The sequence below is a fragment of the Cardiocondyla obscurior genome, linkage group LG20 (assembly GCF_019399895.1).
Source record: "Cardiocondyla obscurior isolate alpha-2009 linkage group LG20, Cobs3.1, whole genome shotgun sequence".
Taxonomy (NCBI): domain Eukaryota; kingdom Metazoa; phylum Arthropoda; class Insecta; order Hymenoptera; family Formicidae; genus Cardiocondyla; species Cardiocondyla obscurior.
In genome coordinates this window covers 4,263,994-4,274,229 of record NC_091883.1, presented here as the reverse complement: position 1 = coordinate 4,274,229, position 10,236 = coordinate 4,263,994, and the positions used below count along the sequence as shown (strand labels likewise).

General features: G+C 45.6%; 1 protein-coding gene across 4 annotated transcripts in view; it reads left to right on the top strand.

The window, feature by feature from the left end:
• The first annotated feature begins 1,771 nt into the window (after positions 1–1,771).
• The window catches only part of Bru3 (bruno 3), a 535,780-nt gene continuing 527,315 nt past the window's right edge, over positions 1,772–10,236 (top strand). For 2 of the 4 annotated variants that reach the window (XM_070669976.1, XM_070669977.1), the window contains exon 1: positions 1,784–2,979. The gene's annotated coding sequence lies outside the window, so the exon portion shown is untranslated. Of the gene's footprint in view, positions 2,980–10,236 lie in introns of all 4 variants that reach the window. The other 2 variants (XM_070669981.1, XM_070669973.1) reach the window with 2 other exon arrangements.

The following is a 10,236-nucleotide window of genomic DNA, read 5'->3' as shown; positions in this document are numbered from 1 at the left end:
TACTAAATTCTCTCTCTTTCTCTTTCGAAATTGTCTACTTTTGCAAATTCTCGCGGAGTAGCGTCATCCTTTGCCGATCCCTCATTCCGGATCCGGGCTTCTCCGTCGTTTCCTATGGAGTTGACGTAGTTGGGAAGAAACTTCCACCGAAACTTTCCACCCATAACGGCGGTCCGATAGGGCTCCCAAGCTTTCTCTTCGGAATTTCATGCCTTGGGTTTCCTGTTTGTGGAGGATCAGCTTGAGGATCATGGATAATACCGCAAGACCAACGGCCAATCGGTTTTATCCCTTTGTTTTCAAATCAGTATGGATAAAATATCGCATTGTCTGTCCGACGAGAAGTTCGTGCTTTATCGTTCCAATGATATACGTTATTAAATCTTTTCATTAAATGCATTTCATTCGTAATGTATACGCGGTCATGTTAACATCATGGTACATTTACAATGAATGATTATTAATTGAAGCGTATATGACAAAAATAATTGCATAATATACGAAATAATTCAATATTAATATATGGACCGTTTTATTAATAATCATATAAAGCGCACGGTCATGTCATTTTAATTTTAATTTCGAATTATATTTACGTATTTTTATTTCGGCTTCTTTTTTTTTAATTTTTTTTTTATTTAATCTGGAAATAAGAGAAAATAATTTATTCATCATTCGATTTGATCGTTTATCATATTGTTTTAATAACGAGTTATTAGAATAATCGGATCGATGGGACGTGCTCGTTGATACTTCTGAGCACATCACGCATTTTATTACTTGAGCTAGATGAAACTATGAATTCATGGAGATTCCGAACTGTTATATCGTTGGGTATCGAGCATTTTTACGTCACATATAAATTTCGAGCATTGCTACATATTATTTAATACCATTTAATATATTATAAATAATACGTGCTATTTTTATTGCTACATATAAAAAGCTACATATAAAAATATATCCATACGCATCTTTTTCATTAAATTTTTTATTCAAAATAATTCCAACTTATTACACGCGAGGTGTATTAATTCGAGCTTATACATATCTCGCTTTAATTTCTCCCCATTCTTGTATTAATCATACTTGTACCATAAGTTGCGTTTAAATCACATGCAAGATCGGGCGCGCCCGAGATTACAATATGCATGCGTTACAATCAATTACTAGTCACGGGTCTCCGTTTTTCCGTCTTGAAATTGATCCAGCATGCGGAGGCAGCACGGGTTTGTTCTCTTTGACCGTGCCCAACGTGACGTAACGTAAAACCCCATTAGGTGTTAGCTCCTCCGTCGACGGTTAAACCGTTACTCGGCTGCCGTTCGTAGGTGGAACGAGTCGCGCCAGCAGTATTGGTAGGTAGGATATATACGTAGTCAGCGCCGGGCGAAAGGGACAGACAGAGAGAAAGAGAGAGATCGGGAATTCACCGGCGCGCAGGGGTGTTCTGGCACTGTGTGTGCCTATAAGGATTGCAGCCGCCGCGGGCGCCGGCGCGAAACCGTCGCTCGCGAGACCACCTCCGCGTGGTGGGCTCGTGACGTCAGCTATCCTCAGTGTGCGGAGAGCGACCGCAGTGTACACCATCTCCACGTTTAGTAAAAGAGGCGGCGTCGTAGCCGAAGTGCACGAGTTGTACATCGCCGTTGATCGCGTCGACGATCAGCTGTAGGGACACTACTCCGTCGTAGCCCCATTAATTTTTCCCCCCCCCCACCTCGTACCCCTCCGTAATCGTCACCACCCCCGCTGGTCATGGGTTTGTAATCTGCGACGGAGACCGGGGACACGCGCGACGATTCTGGACGGATTTTTCGTCGTGGGGGAGAACGAGAGGACGGGAAAAAAAAAAAAAATACGTAAAAGCCACCGTGCCGCTTTCCCGTAAATACGCGTTAAAAAAAAAAATTCTTTCTTTACCCGCGGCTGGCCCGCCATCCACTCGTTCACTCCGCTTCGTTTCGCACCGCTCCGACGTGACGCGGTCCTTTCTCCTTGATGTGTACGACGACGGTAACGAGGCGGTGGACGGTCGGTAGTTACGCGGACGACGCTCTCGCCGGCGATACCAGCGTTTCGGAATCGAGTGACACCTAGCACGAGGAGCGTTCGTCGCGGAGACAACGGGGTGGCAAGTTCGAAACGACGTTATTCGAGTCGACGATATATCTCCCGCGTTTCGGTGGTGGTGTTATCGATGGTTTACTACGTGAAACTTTGTGTCGAAACGTGACTGACCACGCGCGTCGCCGCTGTGCTTTCTGACTCCGGCCGCGAGCCTACGATTCAGTGCTGTTTTTTTTAGTTCTCCGTTGAAGACGCGAGATCACCGGGCTCTCTCCTCGCCGAGTCAATTTCCGTGGACCGACTCTGTGCTCTCGCGGACAAGTCGGCTGCAGCGAGATCAGAGACACGTGGAGTTGGATCATTTCGCTCTTAGCTCACGTGGTCGTCGAACGACCGGCGGCGCTCGTGGTCGCGCGACCGCGACTTTCGCGTTTCGCGCGTAGTTTAGACTTGTCGCGAGTGATTACGTGGAACGGGAGGATTTTCTTCGCGCTTCCGCGAGCGACAAGACCGTATTCATGGTGCCCGCGGGCACGCACGGCGTTAATCCGCACGTGAACGCGAACCGTACTCGGTGAGTGTTACGTTTGTGAGGACAGGCGTTTCTCGTTTGTGCGCGGCGGACGACGCGTTTCCCATTCTGCTGTCGGCGAACGGAAGCATACATGTCGCGAATAGCAGGAGAGGGATGACGACGCACGGTTATCGCGATTCCGTCGAGAGGGACAACGTGGACGCGTGAGAAACGATTGTGCGACTTGCGAAACGATAAACGCGGCGGCTAGTTCGTGGCTTGCGACTGCTTCGTGGGACCTCCGAGATCCGCAAGCACGCGGAATCAACCAGGCAGCGTGGAGCGCTCAGCGATTGTGTGGCCGCGCGCCGCGGACCTTTATCTTTATCAACCAGGTACATCCGAATGCAATCCGAGAACATTGATTTTTTTTATCCCAGCAATTACTTGCCGCGCGAAAGATTTAGCATTCTCCTCCCTCCCCCCCCAATTTTTTATGTGAGGTCTAGAATTATTACGGTTTTCTGTACCACGTAGAACATTCGCACGCTTTTCGCAAAACGGCAAATCTCTTCGGCATTTCATTATGCTTAACAATGGCGACGAAAGGTTAATTTTATTTCATAAAATCGTTCTCAAATTAATTAATTTTTAGGGATAAAATATTTTTTTTTTTTTAGTAGAAACATATGTGATTTGAAAAATGTAACGAGCACATTTTTATTACATTTAATTATCCGACAGGATAATTAACGCGAATATTACTCAGTGCGATAAACTTTTCAAATTACCGAGCATATCCTTATTACGCTCTTTTTAATGAAAGTCGAATAGCTGGATTTACGTATTCGGAGTGGCAACGGGATGTTATTTTTCCGCGGGAAGAGCTACTTTGCATCGCTAGCTGTATATCTATTTATGAAGGGCGCGAAGGATGGAAATGAAAAGGGATAAGTTATTGCGTAGATACTTGACACGATTTATGCTCCGTGGGCTATCCTCGTTTTAATATCCGCCGGCTCGCACGAATTTTACATTTTCCACCGCCACAATTTTACATGATGGCGCGAGCCTCGAAAAAAGATGGCGAAGAACTTCTCGCGGTATGTCGGCCCATTCTTCAGTGACTGCAGCTGCGAGCTTTCGCCGCTTCGCGGGTGCATTCTTGCGCCCGCCGTTTGTGGGAGCATATTCCAAGTATGTTCAATAAGATTCATATCCGGTGACAAAGGGCGCGCTATTTTTCCGTGACATTGCGTGCTTCGAGCATTCTTAAGCGAAACGCGTATTTTTCACGGACGGAGATGCGGTTATCTCTTACAATAATAATGAAGGCTATCGATAACGCTTTGCGTGCCGCGTGGCATGTACGCGCGACGAGCGCAACGCGTTAAAAATACAAAATTTTCACCGAAACCGAACTCGGCGGCGATGCGCTAATGGTACATCGGCGGCATAATATTCCCATTTTCCCGCATAAGTATCCCGGGCATCAAATTCGTGCTACCGGAGGAAAGTGGCCGGTGGGCGAGCTGGGGAAAAGTTTAAAGGTTACTGATTTTCGGCGAGATTGAGCGACGTGGTAAGCTATCTTCTCCGGTTTCCGAGCTGCGGTAACGGGGTGGGTTTACGGATTTCCGAATGATATACATATACATATACTACGTCAGAAGCGGGCTTTAAAAAATAGTCGACGAAAGTAAGCGTTATTTGCGAATTTAAGTTATTTACGAACGAACGGAATCACGTAGGCGGTAATTATTAAGATGATTGAAAAATTAAATGTACGGACAAACGTGAAACCTTATATTTATTCATATATTTCTGGTAGAAACTGCCAAGTAGACTTTGGCGAATCGGCGCGGCGGGAGTCGATTAAATTTTTGCATTTTTTCGTCGCGACGTGCACACGACGCCCGGTGCCACTTGAGTTTTGGTTTTGGCAGCGCCTCCAAAAGTGTTTCCCTATATTTGCAATCGAGGCAGGTTACAGCCTGACCCGAATTCTTAAGTCAGACCATGGTCACGGGATGCCACGGCGAGCAGGCACGTAGTAACCTACACGCCAGGCTGTGCCAGGAGCTTCTTCCTTCCTTCCTCCTTTCTCGGTGCTCGGTTTATTTCTTTCTTTTCCGTGGCCCCCGTCTGAAAGTTCGACCCCCTTTCCCTCCCCCTCCCTCGGTCGGCCCGTTCTTCGCTCTACGCTTCGCAAGAATACTCGATATAAAAGCAGTCGAAACTAGATATTATATGAGTCAAAGGAAAGTTTAAAGCAAGTACGGAATAAACGTATCGAGTGAAAATTCCGCGCCCGCCGGTATTGTCTGTCCGTATTAAAACTCGTTCGTTTCGCTGCTTTGAAATATTTTCTTCGAATAAGAGAACCTTGGGCACGTTGAGAACGTCGTATTTTTTTTTTTTTTTTTTTAGCGTTGAATTTCTCCACTTGCTTTAGTTAATTCCACGAAAATTTTTAATCGCCGCAAAAATGTGAAATACTACATTTCGGTGAAAATCTAATTCCTTCACCTCCGCATTATATCCGACGTATTTTCTTTCTCTCGAGGCGGTTAAGCTCGCTATTTTTTGTTATAACATATCCCGTCGCAATACTTGAAAGACTCTTCAGTATTCCGGACGCATTTCCGACGCGATGTTGGTAAAGAGTCGCACTTGTTGGCGTCCAGGGACATGGGACATTGGACGTGGAACACCGAAGAGTCGGTCGGTAGAGAAAAGGTAGTGGTAGAGGGCGAGGATCGTACTCGGAGGGACACTGGAAAGCGAAGCGAGTGCGCGGTGGTCAGCCTGGAGGGTCTCTTGGGAGATTTCTGGACCGCAGTCCTAAATCAGGTTTCATTCCCTTGGCGAGTCTCTGGCACCTCGAACCCTTTCTCTCTCTCTATCTCTCTCTCCCTTTATCTCTCTTTCTCATTGAACTCGCGATATATTGAACAAAGCGTACGAGCTGCAGCTACTTCTTTTTTTTTCTTTTTTTTTTTCTACGTCTGACAATTTTCTTCTACGTGCCGAGTAGCGTCGAGCGTGGGAGACGGAGAATAGCTGAAGAAATTCTCAAATACACCACGTTGTGACAGATTCGACGATCAGTCGTCTATCATTTCGGTTCGATTTTCGAGATGGACCGTGACGAACGCTCGTTTTTCGCAGACAGTCTTCGGCGGCGATATTATTTCCCGTAAAGTTTAAGGTAATGAGAAAGGTCGCTATAGCAAGGGGATGATCGTTCGACCGGGTGAGATCTGTACCTAGGCACATGCATTATCACAAACGATATCGCCGCAGCACAGGCGTGGGTTACATACACTATCGCGGCTATACATTCGAAGACACGTGCACGTAATAAGATAGCGAGAACACGCTCGGATACGAGACACTGCAGGAACGAAGGGAGGTAATTTCTCGTCTTGTGCAAATAACTTCCTCAATCTTCCTCGGTCTTATCGGCAGCTTTGCAGGAGATGGAGTTAATCCTTCGCACATTTATAAATTTTCCGAGAGCTAGTAGATGACTCGCCGAATTATTTTCGCATCTTCCCTTCGTCATTACGTGCAATTAACTGAATGCGAAAATAATAAAAATTTATATATCTACTTTTGACCGGACTTAGAAAAAAAATTTAATTAATCGTTTGCAACGCGGAGGCATTGATTTTCGGTATACGCGCGGCGAAATATTTCACGTGAGCTCGCAAAAGCGTCTCCGTCGTACGTTTGCCGACACAAGCGGGAACGAAGGACCGCCTTTGTAGTATTACGGCCGGAACATTATAGAAAGAGATACTCGGCGCTTTCTCCGCGCGTCGTTGCTCCGTATGCAACGACGACGGAGGCGACCTATGCCGTTACGCCCATAAACATAGATCAAGCTCAACAATAGCCCGCCGGTAAACGTATTGACATTTTATACTTCCCACCAGCGCAGTGACTGGTTGCCGCGCCGAACCGTCGGTGTGTTACTCAAACCGCGATACCGGGACAAACTGCAGGATACGCTGTCCTCGCCGCCGATTCTACGCACGACGAGATGCTAATGGACGAGAACGATACGGCGGGTAGATTTATGTACGGCCGCGATCGAAGGAGCATTCCAAGTGTTCTTCTGTTCGCGGATCCGCGATCGCGCCCGGTCGAGATAAAACAGGTGCAATAAAGCTGTAACTTCGCGAAAAGATAAACTACCGAGCCGCTTCTTTAGATGCATACGTTTCCGCGCGATACATCGCCACAATGCATACTTCTCACCGCTAAATGTGACGGTCATATTTTTTTTTACAAAATCTCGGGAAGCGTCTTTATTCGTACTCGATATCGCGCGTGGGTTATTTATCAAACGGTTATCCAATTTAGCCGCGCGTAGCTCGCGAAAGCTCCCCCGCGAAGCTCCGATCGAACCGCGCCAACGTTATCTCGCGCAAATGATGCCAAATCGAATTGATGGCCGATGATTCGCGCGCCCTCCGACGCAAGGAAGATACCTCGCCGAGGCGGTTGTTAACCTGATTCTAAACCGTACGGCTGATATTGGGTTAATATGGTGAAAGTTCCCAGAGGGAACTTATAGAACTGTGTTACGGAAACAGCGACGTCTGAGCGTAACGCGCGGCGTTCTACTTAGGGCGCGTGATATTAAAGCAAGTAGATAAGGTCGGTGCATAGTCTGACGTGACATACGCTTCAGTGCGTCGTCCCGTTTTTGCAACTTTTCTTACGAGGCTCGTTTCGTTTATGTCGCATTGTCTTTGCAGAACTTTCGTTTCTGGCTGGCTCGTACAAAGTTGTCATATCTCGGTGATATCTTCGCGACGGTATCTCGACGGTTTAAAAGAAGACTTCGGAATTTCAACGCAACGTCTCTTTTCCTCGCCCTTCCCTCCCCCTTTCTTTTCCCTTTCCTGATTCGGAAAGTAAATTAGCTACACGCGAATATTCATTAGGAATGCCATCCTCTCGCGTAATCTTGTACAATCATGCGAGCGTTACTTGAACGCCAATATGTTGCGAATGTTAGCGCAAGATTGCGTCATTATAAACTCTCTTAATCTCGCACGGAAGGAAAGGTAACCTGTGCTAGCGGAGGGTTAAATATTTATCACAGTCACGCGCGCCGCATTATTCACGCTAGACCTTCGGGCATGGTGTTATTTCTTTGGTAGACTTAATTTAGAAATAACACGATTCCAGCTCGCTGTTTAGGAAATTTCTCGATCGATCATTTTATTCGCCACAGTGCGTTTGTAGAGAAGTTCTACCTCCGTACTTTCTTACGTAACACTTTTCTTTCTTTTGCGTTTTTCTTTTCTTTTTTCTTTTTCCCTTTTTTATTTTTTTTTTATAACTCGGAGAACGTTTATTTGTAAAGATTTTGAGATACCGCGCACATTAGCAGCGGTTTAGAAAACACAGGGATAAAAAGCGAATGAACAAAGGGTTTCTTATCGGTTCGAATAAAAGCGTGAAAACTCTCGTACGCGAAAAGCAATTTTTACGATTACCTGCACGACGTTTTAAATGCATCTCGGATAGATAAAATTAATCAACGTATATATTTCTCGTGCTCGATTACAATTTCTTAAAGAGAGAAACTCTCTCGGTGGAAATTACATTATTGTTTTACTTAGATATTTTAAAGTACATAATAAAGTATCGGGTACGAAGTTCCGACGTTTGATTTATGACATTCTCCGCGATGTTATCTTCACTCGTAAAGCATAAATTACTAAGTATGGAAGAAAAAAAAAAAGAAAGAAAAAAAATACAAAGTCTAAGGAGCTTTTTGCCAGATACCCTCCGTTATTCGCGACGAAAGAGAGAATAACGCGGTAAATTGCCATTTATTTGATAAAAATCTAACCGATGCGCCGGAATGGAATATCTTGAATTTTTGGGATAACGTATCGCGTGTTATACTAGAACCGGCCGTAAAACTGTGACAACGGCAGGTGACGGAGGAAAGTTTTCCTCACGCCGTGTGGCCCTTCAGCTGTTCACGTCGGATCCGTTTACGCCGGTCGGGGAAAATGTTTTCGAATACCGCAAGTTGGAATAGGCTGCCGTCGACGGTGGAAACGGTGCCAAAATCTCAAGAGAAACGCGCCCGCGTCTCCACCCCTCCTGCCTTTGGCTCGACGTATCCTCCCTTTCCGCCTCTCACTTCCTCCCCCTCGTCGCTCGGCCTCGCCTCGCTTTGTTATGTTAATTGTTTCAAACTCGGGGCATCATCGCTACGTTTATTTTCCATTCTCGTCGCCTTCCTTCCTCTCTTCCACGCGGCACACACTTGCCGGCCTTCGCCCGCACAAAGCCTCGTTTTCGTCCTGGGCTATTGAGCCACGAAGAATACACCCTTTGTTGAGCAACATCCTCCTTTCGGATATCACTTCTGATGGCCGTTTAATCATATTTTATTCCCCAAGGAAATACCACTCTTTATATTTTATCGGAACGCAATGTATCTTGGATTTTACGCGTACGCTTCGTTTTTTTTTTTTTGCGCACGTTGAGCGAAATAAAATACGTAAATTCGGTCCGGCCGGTTGCGATAGGGATACCTTGACGCGCACAGAAAAAAAAAAAAAAAAAAAAGAAAAAAGAATAAGATCGTATAAATCGCATTCGCGTAAGCATATTCTGAATCTGATGCCTCTCCCTTTGTTCGCCCGAGTGCATGTATATATATATATATATTTTTTTTTTTTCCTCTTTCCCCCGTATTGCATTTTTCGTTCCTTTCAAGTCATGACGGCTGCGCACCTATGGCACTCCATATATTTTAATGCCCGCGCTGTGGAATGCGGACGAAACAGTTATTACTGTTTTAATTAAACGAAAATCATATCATTCCATACATACTTGATAGTAGTCCGGCTGCTGTGGGACACGCTGATGCATTCAGCGTGGCCAGCATAGCGTGCCGCGCAGCATCCCCGATGGTTTTCTGTTTCAAATATTGTATGCCTACCATCCTCTGGGAGGTCGCCGCTGCCAACTTTCGTAGCGCCTCGGTGAAGCTCGTTGGCTGTAATTTTTGTTCTCCGTTTGCATCGGGAACAGTCGGTTTAAATAGACGCGCGCGCAGAAAAAAAAAGAAAAAAAAAGAAAATAGAAAAGAGAAAATAAAAAAAATCACGCTATTCAATGCGAGAATATTAAGAGAGGCAGAGGAAGAAAAAGAGATTGCCACGTAGTTGTAACGAGACATTGTGTACGCCCGAAACGCATCCCATTAAAATTTTCACATGAAATAATATTCATGGGCAGCCGCAAATATTGAAGGAATTTTGTGTGTAGCATTCTGGAATATTTTCTGTACACAAATATGCCGGTAATGGGCCTTTCATCTTTGAATAGGCATACCTCGATATCTTTTTAGGAAGGCCTCGGCCGCGGTATGTGGAGTACGAGCGGTATTTACGTAGCGACCATAAATTCAAACGACGTCTCAAAACGAGGTTAGAAATACGTTAGAGGCCGTTTTCACGTGCATATCGTTTTTGCCTGTCGCGCGTAAAATCATCTCGCCGTTTCTTTCTCGCCGAAAAGCGGTCGGCCGCCGTTTCATATATCGCGGAAGCGAGCGAAAATATTAAACACTAATCAAATCGCGCAGCGTGCGCGATAGCAATATTTTA